This window comes from Callithrix jacchus, chromosome 8 (assembly GCF_049354715.1).
Source record: "Callithrix jacchus isolate 240 chromosome 8, calJac240_pri, whole genome shotgun sequence".
In the NCBI taxonomy this organism is placed as follows: Eukaryota; Metazoa; Chordata; class Mammalia; order Primates; family Cebidae; genus Callithrix; species Callithrix jacchus.
Window position 1 is genome coordinate 42,733,916 of NC_133509.1, and position 20,601 is coordinate 42,754,516.

A 20,601-nucleotide genomic window follows, 5' to 3' on the forward strand; every position below is an offset into this window, starting at 1 on the left:
GACTAGAAAAGATAACTAAACAAAGAAAAATTTAAGAAACCCAACAATATATATGATCTGAAACAGAAATGATGAAACTAATTATTTTAAATAGGCCTAATACACTTAAGGTGATAAGAAAAGCTATTACATAAAGTGAGGGTATTAAAATGTACATACAACCTAAAGTGATTTACAGATTCCATGCCATCTCTCAAAATTACAGTAGAATGTGTGTTGGTTTTGTTGTTGCTGTTGTTGTTGTTGTTACAGAATTTAAGAAATTAATCCTAAAATTAATAGGGAACCACAAACGCCTCAGAACTGGAGATATCACATACCTGATTTCAAAAATATACTACAAAGCAACAGTAATTAAAACAGTATGGTATCACAATAAAGGCAGACATATAGACCAAAGGAACAGAGTAAAGAACCGAGAAATAAATCCACCTACTTGTAGTCAACTTGTTTTCAACAAGGGTGCCAATAATATACAATGAAAAAAGAACAATCTCTTCAATAAATTGTGTTGGGACAACTGGACATCCACATGAAAAAGGAAATTGAACCCTTACTTTACACAAAAATCCACTGAAAATGGATTGATTTAAACATAATAAAAATATTTGTAAATTATGTATTTGATAAGAGGTTAAAATCCAAAATGCAGCATATAAGAAACTTTAAAAGCCAAAAAACAAAAAATTACTTAAAAATAAGCAAAAGACTTGAACATTTCTCAAAAAAAGATATACAAATTGCCAACAGTTATGCAGAAGATGTTTAACATCACTAGTTATCAGGGAAATGCCAGTCAAAATTACAGTGAGATATTACCTCATGCCTCTTCAGATTGCTATGATGTTTAAAAACTAAAAATAAAAAGTATTGGCCAGGATGGGGAGAAATTAGAACATTTATATACTGCTGGTAGAAAGGTAAGATGGTATAACCACTATGGAAAACGGTATGGAAGTTCCTCAAAAGTTAAGAATACTGTCAAAGCATTCCTATTTCTCCACATCCTCTCCAGCACCAGTTGTTCCCTGACTTTTCGGTGATTGCCATTCTGACTCCTGAGATGGTATCTCATCGTGGCTTTGATTTGCATTTCTCTAATGACCAGTGTTGATGAGCTTTTTTCATGTTTCTTGGCCACATAAATATCCTCTTTTCAAAAGAGGCTGTTTAAATCCTTCACCCACCTTTTTATGGGGTTTTTTTCCTTGTAAAGTTGTTTAAGCCCTTTGTCAGAAGAACAGATTGCAAAACATTTTCTCTCATTCTGAACGTTGCCTGTTCACTCTGATGATAGTTTCTTTTGCTGTGCAGAAGCTCTTTATTTTAATTAGATCCCATTTGTCAATACTGGCTTTTGTTGCCATTGCTTTTGGTGTTTTAGTCATAAAGTCTGTCCATGCCTATGTCCTGAATGGTAATGCCTAGGTTTTCTTCTAGAGTTCTTATTGTGTTCAGCCTAATGTTTAAATCTTTAATCCATCTAGAGTTAAATTTTGTATAAGGTGTAAGGAAGTGATCCAGTTCAACATCATTTATTAAATAGGGAATCCTTACACCATTGCTTGTTTTTGTCACGTTTTGTCTGTTTATATCCTTTGCCTACTTTTGAATGGGCTTGTTTGTTTTTTTCTTCTAAGTCTGTTTTAGTTCTTTGTAGATTCTGGGTATTAGCCCTTTGTCACATGGATAGATTGCAAAATTTTTTTCCCATTCTGTTGGTTGCTGATTCACTCTAATGACTGTTTATTTTGCTGTGCTGAAGCTGTGGAGTTTGATTAGGTCCCATTTGTCTATTTTGGCTTTCATTGCCAGTACTTTTAGTGTTTTAGTCATGAAGTCCTTGCCTATGCCTATGTCCTGAATGGTTTTGCCCAGATTTTCTTCTAGGGTTTTTATGGTGTTAGGTCTTATGTTTAAATCTTTAATCCATCTGGAGTTAATTTTAGTGTAAGGTGTCAGGAAGGTGCCCAGTTTCAGTTTTCTGCATATGGCTAGCCAGTTTTCCCAACATCATTTATTAAACAGGGAATCCTTTTCCCATTGCTTGTTTTTGTGAGGTTTGTCAAAGACCAGATGGTTGTAGATGTGTGGCATGATTTCTGAGGTCTCTGTTCTGTTCCATTGGTCTGTTCATCTGTTTTGGTACCAGTTGCATGCTGTTTTGGTCACTGTAGCCTTGTACAGTAGTTGGAAGTCAGGTAGCATGATGCCTCCTTTGTTCTTTTTTCTTATAATTGTCTTGGTTATGTGGGCTCTTTATTTTGGTTCCATATGAAATTCAAAGTAATTTTTTCTAATTCTTTAAAGAAGTCCATGGTAGCTTGATGGGAATAGCAATGAATCCATAAATTACTTTGGGCAGTACGGCCATTTTCATGATATTGCTTCTTCTGTTATTCCAGTTTTTTGTGTCTTCTCTTATTTTCTTGAACAGTGATGGTACTGTAAATTAGCTCAACCATTGTGGAAGACAGTGTGGCAAGTCCTCAAGGATCTAGAACTAGAAATACAATTTGACTCAGCAGTCCCATTATTGGATATATGCCTAAATGATTATAAATCATTCTATTATAAAGACACATGCACACATTTATTGCAGCACTATTCACAACAGCAAAACTTGAACCAATCCAAATGCTCATCAATATTAGACTGGATAAAGAAAATGTGGTACATATGTTTCATAGAATACTATGCAGTCATAAAACATGAGTTCATGTCCTCTGCAGGGCCATAGAGACATAGACGATGCTGTAAACCATCACTCCCAGCAAACTAACACAGGAACAGAAAACAAAACACCGCATGTTCTCACTCATTAGTAGGAGTTGAACAATGAGAACATAAGGGCACAGAGAGGGGAACATCACACACCAGGGCCTGTCAGGGTGTGGGGGTCAAGGGGAGGGATAGCATTAGAAGAAATATTTAATGTAGATGATGGATTGATGGGTACAGCAAACCACATACACATGTATATCTATGTAACAAACCTGCACATTTTATACATGTATCTCAGAACTTAAAGTATAATAAAAACAAAAATGAAATAGATGTGTTTAAGTTATGAAATAAGTAAGTTAAAAAGCGAACTACCATATGCTCCAGCAATCACACTTCTCAGTATATATTCTAAAGAAATGAAATCAGAATCTTGAAGAGATATGAGCAGTCTCATGCTCACTGCAGCATTATTTATGATAGCCAAGATATGAAAAAATCTAAAATGTTCATCAGCAAGTGAATGGATAAAGAAAATGTTGTATATACATATTGTGTTAGTGTTCTCCAGAGAAACAGAATCAATGGGATACACATAAAAAGAAGAGGTAATTTATTAGGGAAATTGTTTCAGTCAATTATGGAAGCCAAGAAGTCCTGTTCAAGGTTATCTGCAAGCTAGAAAACCAGGAAAGCTAGTAGTGTAATTCAGGCTGAGTCCTAAGGCCTGAGAATTAGGTGATTCAGTAGTCTAACTGACAGCTAGCCCAAATGCCTAAGAATTAGAGTGGAGGAGAGGGTTCAAACCTAGTTTAATTATTTAAGTCCAAAGGCCCAAGAACCAGGAGTTCCAATGTCTGAGAGCAAGAGAAGTTGGATATTTCTACTCAAGAAAGAATTCACCCTTCCTCTTCCTTTTGGTTCTAGGCCTTCAAAGGACTGGAGGATTCCTGTGCATACAGGTAAGTGTGTACCTTCTTTACTCAGTCTACTGATTCAAATGCTAATCCTGTCTGGAAATATCCTCACAGACACATCCAAAAATAATGTTTTACCAGCTTTCTGGGTACCCTCTAGTCCAGTCAAATTGACACAAGTTAACCATCACACATACAATGGAATATTATTCAGCCTTAAAAAAGGGAGGAAAATCTTGCCATATGTGACAACATGGATGAGCCTGGAGGGCATTATGCTAAATGAAATAAGCCAGACACACAAGGACAAATAGTTTATGATTCCACTTTCGAGGTATCTAAAAGAGTCAAACTCACAGAAACAAAGTAGGTGGGTGGTTGCAAGAGGCTGGGAGAAAAAGGAAATGGGTAGTTACTGTTCAAAGGGTATAAATACAAGTTGAATTAATTCTAGAGATCTGCTGTATAACATTATGCCTGTAGTTAACAATAGTGGATCATCCACTTAACATTTTATTAAAATGCTAGATCTTACGTTAAGCAGTCTTACTACAGTTTTTGTTAAGGCTTTAAAGATACAAATAACAGATGAAATTTTGACAATAAAAGTATTTGGAATTAATAGTATTATAACAAAAACTAAAAAATAGGTAGTTAGAAGTTCAGAAAATAGGAAAAGATGACAGTGTACTTTCAAAAGGGGAAATTTATGGAAGACAGAAATGCCAACAAATGTATAGTGGAAAACTCATAGCCATTTCAGTAGATTCCAAACAACTTTTGCTAAGATTCTATAACCATTCATAAATGTAAAAGAACACTGGCAAACAAGGAATACAGAAAAATTTCTCAAATCTGATTGAAAGTATCTACAAAAACCCTAAAGAAAACATTTAGGAAGAGGATGAGAAATAATCAGAACAAACTATTAAAAGCCAAGGCAATCTCAAACAAAAAGAACAAAGCCAAGACAAAAAAAAAATCAACCTCGGTTATCCATCAATGGATGAACACAGATAAAACGTGTATTCAGCCTTTAAAAAGGAATTCTGTCATTTACGACAACAGGGGTGATCCTGGAGGACATTATCTTAAGAGAAATAAGGTAGGCCCAGAAAGACAAATATCATATGATCTCACTTACAGATGGAATCTTAAGTTGAACTCAGAAGCAGAGAAAATAGAATCATTATCAGGGTATAGGTATACAGATTAGAGAAAAAGCAGTAAAAGATACAAAATTTCAGTCAAGCAAGAGTGAGTTCAGGAGATCTATTGTACAACATGCTGACTCTAGTTAATAACAAATTGGAGAGAGTACTTTTTATGTCCTCTCACCACAAAAAAGTAGATGATGTAATGCATATGGTAATTAGCTTGATTTAGCAATTCCACAATATATACATATTAAAAAATTATGTTGTACACCATAAATGTCATTTGTCAAAAAAAATTTTTTGGAGGGGACTCAAGATGGCGCTGTGAAAACAACCCAGGATTGGAGCCCGCGTTGAATTCGCAAACGGTGAGTCAGTGCTGCATTTCCAGACTGATCTTTGTTGCCCACAGAACGGGGAAACTCCCAAGTATAAAAAGACACGGGACGCCAGGCAGTAGGTCTGCCTGGCGAAGCCGGCAGCCGGGGCGGCGGCGGCCGGCCCTACCCAGCAATCCCCACAGGGCGCGCTTGTCCGGGTGCCTTGTTGAACCGGCAACCTGAGACTTGAGAGGGCTGGACTTGAGACTGAACGAGACTTGCACAGTAGCCCAGCCCAGGGGATTGTAGGGACAGATCGCTTGGGATACCCAGTGGGACGAACAAAACCGCGATTTCAAACTATCCCGGGCAGACGGTCCGAGACGCTCTGTGGGGGAGGGGCGTCCACCACTACGGAGGCAACCCGCCCCAACTGATATACACGCCCACTGCTGAGGCAGCCAGCCGTTGCCGAGGCAACCCGCCCCAACTGAGATACACGCCCACTGCTGACGCAGCCAGCCGTTGCCGAGGCAACCCGTCCCTACTGAGATACACGCCCACTGCTGACGCAGCCTGCCGTTGCTGAGGCAACACGCTACAACGAAGAGACTCCGCCGCAGGGCGTGGCGGAGACCACAGCAGAGCCGGCAGGAACAGCGCGAATCACACAACAGCAGGGCGGAGCCTCGGCAGCCAAACAGTGGCTAGTCTGCCTTTGAGCTGGGCAGGACACCTGATCGGACATCCAAAAATAAAGCCCAAACCCCTCAACACAGAGCATTTGAGAAAAAAAAAAAGGGTTGTTTAATGAGCTGTGTTGCAGCAGAATCAAACATAGCAGCCTAACAGCCCTGAATGAACAACAGAGTGCACAGCTCAGCAATTAAACCCCTATAAAGTACAAACTGTCTCCTCAAGCAGCTCCCTGACCCCTCTATATCCAAAAGACTGTCATTAGGCAGGCATCATCCTGGGACAAAGAGAGCAGAAAAAGAAACTGGTAGCATCCCTCGCTGTGCCACGGCTACTAGAGGTGCACCCCAGACAAGCAGGGTCTGGAGCGGACCTCAACAGTCGTACAGCGAAGGGGCTAGGCTGGTAGAAGGAAAACCAAGCAACAGAAATACTTCATCATCAACATTCTGGGTGTCCACTCAGAGACCCAAACGAAAAGTCAACAACTACGCAGACGACCAGCGGACAAATCCACAAAGATGGGAAGAAACCAGCGCAAAAAGGAGGAAAACACCCGAAACCAGAACACATCGCCTCCTAGAAAGGACCAAGACTCCTCACCAGCAAGGGAACAAAGCTGGACGGAGAATGACTGTGACGAAATGACGGAATTAGACTTCAGAAGATGGATAATGAGAAACTTTTGTGAGCTAAAAGATCATGTATTAAATCAATGCAAAGAAACTAAGAACCTTGAAAAAAGATTTGAAAAAAGATTCGAGGAAATGATAACAAGAATGGATACCTTAGAGAGGAATATGAATGAATTAAAGGAGCTGAAAAACACAATACGAGAACTTCGCGAAGCAAACGCAAGTTTCAATAGCCGAATTGACCAAGCAGAAGAAAGAATATCTGAAGTCGAAGACCAACTCAATGAAATAAAACGAGAAACCAAGATCAGAGAAAAAAGCGCAAAAAGGAATGAACAAAGTCTCCAAGAAATGTGGGACTATGTGAAAAGACCTAACCTACGTTTGATAGGTGTACCAGAAGGGGACGAAGAGAATGAATCCCAGCTGGAAAATACTCTTCAGGACATCATCCAGGAAAATTTCCCCCACCTAGCAAGACAAGCCAACACTCAATTGCAGGAAATACAGAGAACACCACAAAGATATTCCACAAAAAGAGCAACCCCAAGGCACATAATCGTCAGATTCAACAGGGTTGAAATAAAGGAGAGAATACTAAGGGCAGCCAGAGAGAAAGGTCGGGTCACCCACAAAGGGAAGCCCATCAGACTCACAGCAGATCTCTCGGCAGAAACACTACAAGCCAGAAGAGAGTGGGGGCCAATATTCAACATTCTTAAAGAAAAGAACTTTCAACCCAGAATTTCATATCCAGCCAAACTGAGCTTCAGAAGTGAAGGAAGAATAAAATCCTTTGCGAACAAGCAAGTACTCAGAGATTTTGTCACCACCAGGCCTGCTTTACAAGAGCTCCTAAAAGAGGCACTACACATAGAAAGGATCAATCAGTACCAGCCATTCCAAAATCACACTGAATGCTAAAGAGCTTCAACATAATGAAGAATCTACAACAACTAAAAGGCAAAACAGCCACTTAGCATCAAAATGGCAGTATCAAATTCACACATAACAATATTAACCCTAAATGTAAATGGACTAAATGCACCAATCAAAAGACACAGACTGGCAAATTGGATAAAAAGCCAAAACCCATCAGTGTGCTGTATCCAGGAAACCCATCTCACATGCAAGGATACACAAAGGCTCAAAATAAAGGGATGGAGGAAGATCTACCAAGCTAATGGAAAGCAAAAAAAAGCAGGAGTTGCAATTCTCATCTCTGATAAAATAGACTTTAAAGCAACAAAGATCAAAAGAGACAAAGAAGGCCATTACATAATGGTAAAAGGATCGATACAACAAGAAGAGCTAACGATCCTAAACATATATGGACCCAACACAGGAGCACCCAGATACATAAGGCAAGTTCTTAATGACTTACAGAAGGACTTAGACTCCCACACAATAATAGTGGGAGACTTTAACACTCCACTGTCAATACTAGACAGATCAACCAGACAGAAAATCAACAAGGATACCCAGGGCTTGAACTCAGACCTGGAGCAAGCAAACCTGGTGGACATTTACAGAACTCTCCACCCCAAATCCACAGAATACACATTCTTCTCAGCACCACATCACACCTACTCTAAAATTGACCACATAATTGGAAGTAAAGCACTGCTCAACAAATGCAAAACAACTGAAATCATAACAAACAGCCTCTCAGACCATAGTGCAATCAAGTTAGAACTCAGAATACAGAAACCGACCCAGAACCGCACAGCTTCATGGAAACTGAACAACTGGCTCTTGAATGTTGACTGGGTAAACAACGAAATGAAGGCAGAAATAAAGAAGTTCTTCGAAACCAATGAGAATGAAGACACAACGTGCCAGAACCTCTGGGACACATTTAAAGCAGTCTCTAGAGGAAAGTATATAGCAATAAGTGCCCATATGAGGAGAATGGAGAGATCCAAAATTGACACCCTATCGTCAAAATTGAAAGAGCTAGAGGAGCAAGATCAAAAAAACTCAAAACCCAGCAGAAGACAAGAAATTACTAAGATCAGAGCTGAGCTGAAGGAGACTGAGACACGAAAAACCCTTCAAAAAATCAATAAATCCAAGAGCTGGTTTTTTGAAAAGATCAACAAAATAGACAGACCACTAGCCAGATTGATTAAAAATAAAAGAGAGAACAACCAAATAGATGCAATAAAAAATGATAAAGGGGAAATCACCACAGATTCCACAGAAATTCAAACCATCATCAGAGAATATTACAAACAACTCTATGCACATAAACTAGTAAACCTGGAAGAAATGGATAAATTCCTGGACTGCTGTGTCCTCCCAAGCCTAAACCAGGAGGAAGCTGAAACTATGAATAGACCAATAACAAGGTCTGAAGTTGAGGCAGCAATTAAGAGCCTACCTCACAAAAAAAGCCCAGGTCCAGATGGGTTCACAGCTGAATTCTACCAGACACACAAGGAGGAGCTGGTACCATTCCTTGTAAAACTATTTCAAACAATCCAAAAAGAGGGAATCCTTCCCAAATCATTTTATGAGACCAACATCATCCTGATACCAAAACCCGGCAGAGACCCAACGAGAAAAGAAAACTTCAGGCCAATATCCATGATGAACATAGATGCAAAAATCTTCAATAAAATATTGGCAAGCCGATTGCAACAGCAAATCAAAAAACTTATTCATCATGATCAAGTAGGATTCATCCCGGGGATGCAAGGCTGGTTCAACATACGCAAGTCTATCAACGTAATTCACCACATAAACAGAACCAAAAACAAAAACCACATGATTATCTCAATTGACGCAGAGAAGGCATTTGACAAAATTCAACAGCCCTTTATGCTAAAAACCCTCAATAAACTCGGTATCGATGGAACGTATCTCAAAGTAATAAAAGCTATTTATGACAAACCAACAGCCAATATCATACTGAATGGGCAAAAACTGCAAGCATTCCCTTTGAAATCTGGCACTAGACAAGGATGCCCTCTCTCACCACTCCTATTCAATATAGTACTGGAAGTTCTAGCCAGAGCAATCAGGCAAGAAAAAGAAATAAAGGGTATTCAAATAGGAAAGGTGGAAGCCAAATTGTCTCTATTTGCAGACGACATGATAGTATACCTAGAAGACCCCATCACCTCAGCCCAAAAACTCCTGAAACTGATAAACAACTTCAGCAAAGTCTCAGGATATAAAATCAATGTGCAAAAATCACAAGCATTCGTCTACACCAATAACAGACTTAAAGAAAGCCAAATCAAGAGCGAACTGCCATTCGCAATTGCTACAAAAAGAATAAAATACCTTGGAATACAACTCACAAGGAACATAAGGGACCTCTTCAAGGAGAACTACAAACCACTGCTCAACGAAATCAGAGAGGACACAAACAGATGGAGAAACATTCCATGTTCATGGTTAGGAAGAATTAATATCGTGAAAATGGCTATACTGCCCAAAGTAATTTACAGAATCAACGCTATCCCCATCAAGCTACCATTGACTTTCTTCACAGAACTGGAAAAAACCACCATGAACTTCATATGGAACCAAAAGAGAGCCCGCATAGCCAAGTCAATTCTAAGCAAAAAGAACACAGCGGGGGGCATCACACTACCGGATTTCAAACTATACTACAAGGCTACAGTAATCAAAACAGCATGGTACTGGTACCAAAACAGAGATATAGACCAATGGAACAAAACAGAGGCACCGGAGGCAACACAACATACATACAACTATACAATCTTTGATAAACCTGACAAAAACAAGCAATGGGGCAAGGATTCCATGTTTAACAAATGGTGTTGGGAAAACTGGCTAGCCATGTGCAGAAAGCAGAAACTGGACCCCTTCCTGACACCTTACACTAAAATTAACTCCAGATGGATTAAAGACTTAAACATAAGACCTGGCACCATAAAAACCCTAGAAGGAAATCTAGGCAAAACTATCCAGGACATAGGAGTAGGCAAGGACTTCATGAACAAAACACCAAGAGCATTGGCAACAAAAGCCAAAATAGACAAATGGGACCTAATGAAACTCCACAGCTTCTGCACGGCAAAAGAAACAGTCACTAGAGTGGATCGGCAACCAACAGAATGGGAAAAAATTTTCGCAGTCTACCCATCTGACAAAGGGCTGATATCCAGAATTTACAAACAACTCAAGCAGATTTACAGGAAAAAAACAAACAAGCCCATTCAAAAGTGGGCAAAGGATATGAACAGATACTTTACGAAAGAAGACATATATGAGGCCAACAATCATATGAAAAAATGCTCATCGTCACTGGTCATCAGAGAGATGCAAATCAAAACCACATTGAGATACCATCTCACGCCAGTTAGAATGGCGATCATTAAAAAATCTGGAGACAACAGATGCTGGAGAGGATGTGGAGAAAAAGGAACACTTTTACACTGTTGGTGGGAGTGTAAATTAGTTCAACCATTGTGGAAGACAGTGTGGCGATTCCTCAAGGCCTTAGAAATAGAAATTCCATTTGACCCAGCAATCCCATTACTGGGTATATATCCAAAAGACTATAAATCGTTCTACTATAAGGACACATGTACACGAATGTTCATTGCAGCACTGTTTACAATAGCAAAGACCTGGAACCAACCCAAATGCCCATTGATGATAGACTGGATTGGAAAAATGTGGCACATATACACCATGGAATATTATGCAGCAATCAGAAATGATGAGTTCGTGTCGTTTGTAGGGACATGGATGAATCTGGAAAACATCATCCTCAGCAAACTGACACAAGAACAGAAAATGAAACACCGCATATTCTCACTCATAGGTGGGTGATGAAAAATGAGAACACACGGACACAGGGAGGGGAGTACTAAACACTGGGGTCTATTGGGGGGAAAAGGGGAGGGCCAGTGGGAGGGGGAGGTGGGGAGGGATAGCCTGGGGAGAAATGCCAAATGTGGGTGAAGGGGAGAAGAAAAGCAAAGCACACTGCCATGTGTGTACCTACGCAACTGTCTTGCATGCTCTGCTCATGTACCCCAAAACCTATAATCCAATAAAAAATTAAAAAAAAAAAAAAAAAATTTTTAACTTTTTAAAACTATTTAAATGAGAATACTCAGTAAGTTTGTTGGATATAAAGGTCAGCCTACAAAAAAACAGTAGCATTTCTCTGAATTCCAATGACAATCTAGAAAACTTAATAGAAAATAAGTTACTGTTTTCAATAGCAATGAAAACATACTACCCAGGTTTTAGCTTAATGAAATGAAATCCTTCGTGGAGAACACTTTTTAAACCTAATAAACATTTGGCTATTATAAATAAATGGAGATTTCTATAATCTCACCTGAGAAGAATCATTATAATTTTTTTAGGATGTTTAGTTTTATCACCATTCATTCCCTCCCTTCCTGGATTTTGAAGACACTAGCCACATGCAAAATTAACAAAGATATAACATATCACATCATGAAGGAAGCCCTGTAAATCACTCAGATAAAATGCCAATGGGAAAAGCAGCAAAGGATATCCACAATCTACAGAAGAGGAAACCCAGAAAGCTAATACGCATGTAAAAAGATGGTCATGCTATTAGAAATCAGAAAAATGCCAGTGAAAGCAATATAATATTGTTTCAGGCCTACAAAATGAGAAAAAAAAATTGCCTGATAATGCCAAGTGTTCCCGGTAAGTGTGTAGATTCCTCTCTAGAATGTCTGGTGCAATCTGACAACACTTAAAGTAACTGTATACTCTGACCTCAAAATTCCGTACCTCAATATATATTGCAAAGACATTCTCACAGATTCATCATGGAGCATATTAGGTTGGTTTTGGATTTGGTGAAGCCTGATTGTAAGTGCTCCTCTGTTTACTTTTCAGTCTGTCTATCTTTGGCCTAGACTCTTAAAGAGACATTTTCAAAAACAGTAAAATAAAAATCGTCAGCATTTCATCGTTTTAAGCAGTTTTCTACTCCTTTATTCTAGCATTGTTCTCGTTGGCTACGCGTATTGCTTTAAAATATGCACAACATGAGTTACACAGAAAGAAAAGGCCACTATAATACATGAATTTTCTTATTTTCAAGGTTGGGTTTGCTTTTCATATGTGTTTACTTTCATATACATTTTAGAATAAATATGAATTTTCTAGATCCAGTTGGAGTTTGGATTAGGTTTAAACTTATTTATGTGTATAAAGGTGTTCACTGCAGTTCTGTTTGTGGTAAGAGGGAGGAAGGCAATCCAAGTATTGTTCCCACCCCAGGGAAGTAGATTCACATGTGATAGATATGCCACCAGCATCACGCAGTAGTTAAAGAGAAGTAATGGGCTAGATGCACCCACAAGCACAAGGAGAAGTCACCATTTGTTTATGTGTTCAGGCATGAAGTAAGATGCTGTAATCATTTATTGCAAACATAAGATAAGAAGTGATATCTGGAATTTGCTTCAAAATAATTCAGGTAGGGAGGTAGTGACTGGAGATTCAGAAGTTATAGATAAAATGAATCTATCAGTTGATTATAATTGATGTCAATAATGAGTATGAGAAAATTGACTATAATTTTCTTTTATGCATTTTTGTGTAATTTTTAAAATATACATACACAAAATAGCACGAGTTTTATCAAAAATTATGGAAGACACAGAAAATGCACTAGAATGATTTCCTGAAGGAATGGAAGGCAGGGTTAGAGAAGAGATGTAAGAAACATAATAAAAGAGGTCTTATTTGGGCCAGTGACAATAATGTGCCATTTGAGAAGTATGATTTATTCAACATTGGCAGCTGGGGTCCAAAACCAATACTGACTACTCACTGAGTTAGGCTGGCAGTACCACAGCCAGCACAGAACAGAATCAACACCAAGAGGCATGAGCATCCATACAAATCAAACATGAATTCACTCCAGAGAATTCTCTAGGTCAGTGGTAGTAAAGGAAAGTGCCATCCTCTATTAGTAATCATTGATCACTGCTTTCATTTGTCAAAACAGTCTAAGATGAAACTTAATGCCCCTTAACTCAAATATCAACTCAGTATCATGATCTTCCCTGCAACAAGACTATTTCCAAAGTGTCTTCCTTGGCATGTATTTCACTATTGATTTACTGTTCCTCCTTAATATATACTTATTTCCAAATTGTAGGGATGTTTTCCTCCCATGGTGATTTTCAGACTGAGGTATTAAATATTTTCCCTTTCTGTCTAACTCAACATCTGCATATTTTAAAGCAACACACAGTGAACTATAACAATACTATAATAAAGGAGTAGAAAAAACTGCTTCATGCAATGAAATGTTAACAATTTTTATTTCACTCTTTACTAAAATGTCTCTTTAAGAATCTAGGCCATAGATAGACTGATAGACAAACTGAAAAGTAAACAGAGGAGCTCCTATAATCAGGCTCCACCGACTCCAAAACCAACCTAATATGGTGCGCCAGTAGAATACTTTGTGTCTCCTGGTATCTGCAAATGGGAAGTTATATAGTCAGAATACAGCAATCATTTTGGGTCCCCAAGCATGGATCCCAAAAAAGAGAAAATGGGGGGGGAATGAGGAGTAGGGTAATAAATGGTTCAATACAGCTAGGGATTTTCTTTTGTTTTTTTTTTGTTTTTTTTTTTTTTTTTTGAGACGGAGTTTTCGCTCTTGTTACCCAGTCTGGAGTGCAATGGCGCGATCTCGGCTCACCGCAACTTCCGCCTTCTGGGTTCAAGCAATTCTCCTGCCTCAGCCTCCTGAGTAGCTGGGGTTACAGGCATGCGCCACCATGCCCAACTAATTTTTTGTATTTTTAGTAGAGACAGGGTTTCACCATGTTGACCAGGATGGTCTCGATATCTTGACCTCATGATCCACCCGCCTCGGCCTCCCAAAGTGCTGGGATTACAGGCTTGAGCCACCGCGCCCGGCCCAGGTAGGGATTCTTAAGTGTGAGCATGCAGCAGCATCACCTATGGAGCTTATTAAATCAGATTGCTGAGCTCCCACTTCCAGGGTTTCTGATTCCAGTATGTCTGATGGTGGCCCCAGTAAGTACTTTGCTAACTTTTTACTCAACACTGCTTTTTAAAGTTTTATCCGTATACCTGAATATATAGCTGGTGATGATGATAGCTCAAGGCTAAGACTCCCAAATCACCCCTACCCAGGTCCAGGGCCCAAATTCTTGACCACTGGAACATACCACCTACCACAGAGACATGAAGTTTTGCTTAAGGCTTTATTCCAAACCACCAAAAAATATGTTTAATTTTTATGTGTATCTATAAGGAAAAGCTTATTCTAACAGGATTCACCAATATAATACTCCACTTACCAAGAGACTGTACTGCCAGAAATTTCAGCCTGTCCAAATATTATGCCAAACATTTATAGTTTGTTCTTTCAACAAATGTTTATTAGGAACCAGTCATGTGACCCAGCACTGTGCTAAGTACTGACACACGGGAAGAAAAGGAAGCTTCCACCTTCTTGGAACTTCCATCCTCACATCAAGGATCACTAAGTTCCCAAAATAAAGGTCACAACAAGGACTCCACTAAGTCCATATGATGTCTTCCTGTGAATTAGATAAAGTTTCCATCCACCAAATGGAGCAGTGGCTGGATTTTAACTGCTCCTTGACCATAAGTAGGACTCAAACAGTTGCCCTGAAACTCTGGTGATTAAGGACGTAAGGTTAAAGCTTTGTCTTATATCTATTTAACATTCAATTTTCAGACTCAGTTACGGATTTTCTAATTCCACAGCACATTTCAATGTTTCAGAGGCCTTTGGAAGGCAGCTAAAAATTAGATAGTCATACTCCTGGGTCATTATTATTATTGATCCCTGCAAGGCTTTTCTTGTTCTATGTTCCCCTCTTCATTAATTGTCCTCCTTCCCCACTTTCTTACAGAAGTATACTGAGCTTAAAGCTAAATATTCAAATGTATGTATAGCTATGCAGAAGCACACAAAGACTATATAAAATCATTTGAAAATTTGTTCAAACTATCTTGAGGTCAATGTGTTTTTAATTTCAAAAAAATGCATTATACCAAAGATTTTGCCTTTTTTATGTTTTTTACTCAACACTGCTTTTTAAAGTTTTATCCGTATACCTGAATATATAGCTGGTTCATTTCTTCCAACTGCAGCACAGTATTCCTCACAGTGCATCTACCACATTTTGCTTTTCCATTCCCCTAGAGGGAATTTTAGACTGGAATAATAAATATGCGAAGTGATGGTTAAAAGTAGGTGAAAAGAAAACAGAAAAACTCAAAACATATGCAGAAAACAGTAATTTCTCAATGGTGTTAGAGAAAATGTTGCTGGAATTCTCTTGAATAGTAAGCAAAGAAAAAGCAACAAAAACAACTCAAAGAAACTGACAGAAAATGCTTTCTCACGAATGTGCTCCTGTAATTACCCAGAACCCTTGGACAGAGAAGAAACTAGAAGTAACAGAGTTGAGGATAAGCCACTTTAGTGGAAGGAATTAGTTTGTACATTTACAAAACTGGTCATGTTAACCTATCAAATGTTATTTTAGTATCAACTATACAAGAAAAATAGCCTTATCCCACTTCTAATATTGCCCATCTGCTTCTCTTCACTTGTATAATTTTCATTCCAGTATACTTCGGTGGGACCTTCAGAGAAAAAATGTTCTCACTACTTTGAAAAACAGACCCTCAGTGTCATATTCACCAATAGTTCTCAACACTGCCTGCTCTTTTGAATCACCTAATGAAAAATACCAATACCAAGGCTCTATGCTGGGCTATTTAAATCAGAATTTCTAGAATTGAGCTCAGGATTAGTATTCTTTAAAACTTCTCACATGAACCAAAAGTAAAGACAAGACTGAATCACCACTGAGCTAAACACTTTTGGCTACAAGGACTAACTTAAGTTGTCAAGCAAGGTAATATTAGCTGCAAGTAACAGCAAATGTTGCTTCAAACTGGCATAACCAGTAAAGGAGTTCATCAGCTTACCCCATGACAAGTCCATAGTGCAGACAGTCTCCTATAGAAGTACATCCAGGTTCCAGCCATGCATCTTCAAAACTCTGCCATTTCTGCTTTGATAGCCTCAATCTCATGCTGGTAGCAAGAGAGTTCACTTCCACGTTACATGTGCAAGCATATTCAGCAGCGCATCTTGATGACAATGAAACCTCTTCCAGAAGTCCCCAACAGCTACCCACTCAGAGCTCAGTGGTGAGAAGTGGGTTCCAAGCAGATAAAGGCATTTGAATTACCAAGATGGCAGAGGCTGATGGTTCTCAACCATAAACGTGCATTAGAATCACCTGGAGAGCTTGTTAAACCACAGCTCATGGAACCCTAGTCCCCGAGTTTCTTTTTCAGTAGTTCTGGGGTAGGGCCAAAGTATTTACATACTCAGCTTCCACGTGATGCTGATGCCCTTTGAGAACAACTAATTTCTTTCTTTAATTAACATATATTAATATATTTTCATTAGAATATTCTTTGTTTATTTTCCTTTAAGTTCTAGGATACTTGTGCAGAACATGCAGGTTTGTTACGTAGATATACATGTGCTGTGCTGGTTTTCTGCACCTATCGGCCCATCATCTAGGTTTTAAACCACGCAAGTATTAGGTGTTTGTCCTAACACTCTCCCTCCCCTTATTTCCCACCCCCCGCCCCACAGGCCCCAGTGTTTGTAGGAGAATCACTAATTTCAACCAATGACATCCACCTGAATGCAATCAGCTTTTCCTAAGGCACATGACTATTCCAAAGAGCAGTAAACACCTGTAGTCATTTAACTATATCCAGAGATTTTCTGACACTCCTTTCAAAAGGTGAAGCCTAATTTCCCTTCCCTTGAAGGTGGGCTGGACTTAGTGATTCACCTCTGACAAACAAAATAAAAACAACAAATTTATAAATGTTTATTGTTTTAAGCTACTAAATTTTGAGGATAATTTATTATGCAGTGATAGATAACCAATACAATAACCAAACAAAATTAAGGGAAGGAGAGAAATTGTCTCTAGTAATAAACAGTGTATGGTCCAGCTTGTTTCAGTTAATGAACGTTTAGCATAGAAATACACATGCCTAGGAACTCAAGAAATCCGAAGTGGATTTTAAGAAACAGAAACTTAAAGGTCGTTCTGTTTCCAAGGAACCTGAGGAATCTCAGCATCAGCAGTTCAAAGATATTTACTGTAGTGCTTGCTCCATCAGGCTCTTAACAAGCATCTGTTCCATTCTTCTCTTCCTATACACCACCAGCCTTCTCATGTTCTATTCTATATCTTTTGTCATTATTCATCTTATAATGTCTGTTCCCCCATTCTGGCTTGTGCCTCCTCCCAGTGCTTCCCAGATTCTCTGATTGCAACTCAAAGTGTGCTCTGTGGACCAACATCACCTACATCACCTGAGAACTTATCAAAAATGCAGAATTTGGGGACTTGGGGGAGAAGATGGGAGGGGGTGAGGAATAAAAGATTACAAATTGGGTACAGTGTATACTGCTTGGATGATGGGTGCACCAAAATCTCAGAAATCACCACTAAAAAACTTATGCCATAACCAAACACCACCTGTTCCCCCCAAAATCTGTGGAAATAAAAATTAAAAAGCAGAACTTTGGGTCCTCCTCCAAATGTACTGAATCAGAATCAGCATATACGTTTGAGAACTACTACTTCGTATCATCACATGACATTAGGCTTAGGCTTCCACCACTTGCTTCAGTGGTTTCCAAACTTCAATGCACCTTGTCAATTACCCGGTTTCTTTAAAAAATACCAATGTCTTGTTCCCACCCTATATGTTCTGATTTGATGTGTGTACAGTAACACTGGTCATCAGAAGTTTTAAAACTTCCAAGTGACACTAATGTCCAAAAAAAAGTGGAAACCATTAGCTTATAGCCTTCTTTTCTTGCTATTTCATAATCGAATTTTCAAAAATAGAGAATTTGAATAATCTCATCCTTTTATACAAAGGAATTCCACGGGCTTTTAACTATTCTTCAAGTAGAGTAGTCTTAATCTAATCTAATCAATAACAGGGGAAAGGATTGCCAGATCATATAACCCAAAACATAACCACTCCTATTCAGAAAGGTTGTAGGGAATATAGTTTCCTTTATTACAATACTTCTTAATCTTAGCTGAATATTAAAATAATCTGGAAAGTTTTTAAATCTGAATGCCTAATCCTCACAGAACCATTCATTCATTAGCTCAGGGTTGGACCCAGGCAACATTAGTGCATTAACCTGCCCAGATGATTTCAATTTTCAGCCAACATTGAAAACCACTTGTAAAATGGAGGGCATAGTGGTGAACAGGTCTGTACAAGCAGTATCAGAAAACAAATAGGAATCACAAATCACAATTGTATTGGCTTTAAAATCATGGATATTTTTTACCTGAATCCAAAACTCAGTTGAGTGAACCAAAGCATCATTTAAGGGCAAGAATATGTTGAATCAGACAGACTTGAGCATTAACCCAGAGGTTAAGTGGATTTAGGCAAACTTAAATGTTGATAAACTAACTCAAAGACAGACATGAATAATAAGTTAATATACATAAAATACTGTAGATGATCAAATACAACTTAGACATTGTAGGTGATCAAATGTTACTTGTTTTCTCCTCGATGTACGGCACATATATTCTTTAAAAGTCTAATTCTGGGTGTTATCAGACTTAAACTTTTCACAAATGCCATCAAAATGGTATACTGTTGTTATTTCAGTTTGACGGATGATAAAACTGAAGATTTTTTTAAATGGCCAATTGAGAAACAAAGCTGAGTCGAGCACAAGCCATCTAACCCCAAGCCCAAATTCTTAACCATTGTACTTTACCTCATCTCTAAAGCAGCTACTGTCTTTCCCTGTCATAAAAGAAAGACCAGTGTCCATGTGTATATGGCATGGAAATGAGGTGCTGGGAAGCGGTAGGACGATGCTGTTAGTGATGTGGTATGGGACATACGCTACTGGCATCCTGGTAATGTCCTGCTCTTTTTCTTCCCTCAGCCTAAGTTATCAATTGCAGGCAGCTCTGTCCTGTCCTAGAAGGTCATAATGCAATTCTTCAAAGGTGATATTGTCAGATTTCTGAAAAATCACCAGAATGTGCTTCTTACAATTTTTGCCTACCTAAGCATAACATAGTCTGTACTTTTTTTTTTTTACAGACTAAAGAATGTTAGAGACACAAACCTATAAATAACCATTTCCAATTAACCTTCCTCTACCCTCCCTGTCTTTCAATTTGATCCAAGTTAGTGCTCCTATGGAAGCCAATTACAATTGTCACTTGTTTTTCAGATAAATCTCTTCTTGTTTATAATGCTTCTGCTATCTTCTTGTAGTTAATTCCTGTAAGCTCCCTTGATAAATTCATTAGCCAGGATGGTTTCCACTTTAACTAAATTTCATTTGTACTTCTTTGCATCTCTTCAAAACATTAATTCTTCAACTTAAGACAGTTACAGAAAAAGACATCCACTAAGACTTAGATTTGGGTTTAAGAGCTAGAACTGGAACAAGCCCAAGTTCTGAATTTAAGTTTGGTTTTGGCATCCTGAACTTACTCTCTTTAGTTTCTAGAACTTCTCCCTATTCAGACCTTTTCATTTGCCTCTTTCCCCATCAAATGTAACTAATCCATATTAAAAGCCCCTTGGTTTTCTGCTAAATAATAATCATCTCTTCTTTTCTACATTATTATTTTACCCCTCTCTACTAGATTCTTCCTGCTGGCATACTAGCTTATTCAAACATTTAATATCTTTTTTTAAAAAAATCCTCTTCCTTGAGCCCCCATTACTTTAAAGTTACTATCCCACCTTTGTACACCACTTACAATAAAGTCAATCTAAAGAATTGGTGACAGTCATTCTCTCTACTTCCCACCATCTAGCCCTTTTGAAACCACTCCAAACTTCATCCCTACCACTCCAGTGAAACGGTTTTCATCAAAATTACCAACTACTTCCTCTTGCTAAAGTCAATGATCAATTGTTGCCTTCATCTTCCTCAATATCTCAGCAGCATTCTTCAGTATTATTAGTACATCCTTCCTGAAACATGTTTTTATCTTGGCTTCGGGGACAGCAGACTCCGTATTTTTTCTTGCTGGCTATTCCTTTATAGTCT

General features: G+C 38.5%; 1 long non-coding RNA gene across 1 annotated transcript in view; it reads right to left on the reverse strand.

Annotated features, from left to right (window-relative positions):
- Positions 1-801: 801 nt before the first annotated feature.
- LOC128928920 (uncharacterized) overlaps positions 802-20,601 on the reverse strand; it is a 40,688-nt gene continuing 20,888 nt past the window's right edge. Inside the window, exon 4 of the long non-coding RNA XR_008474708.2 lies at positions 802-2,503. This is a non-coding gene — a long non-coding RNA (uncharacterized LOC128928920). The remainder of the gene's footprint in view (positions 2,504-20,601) is intronic.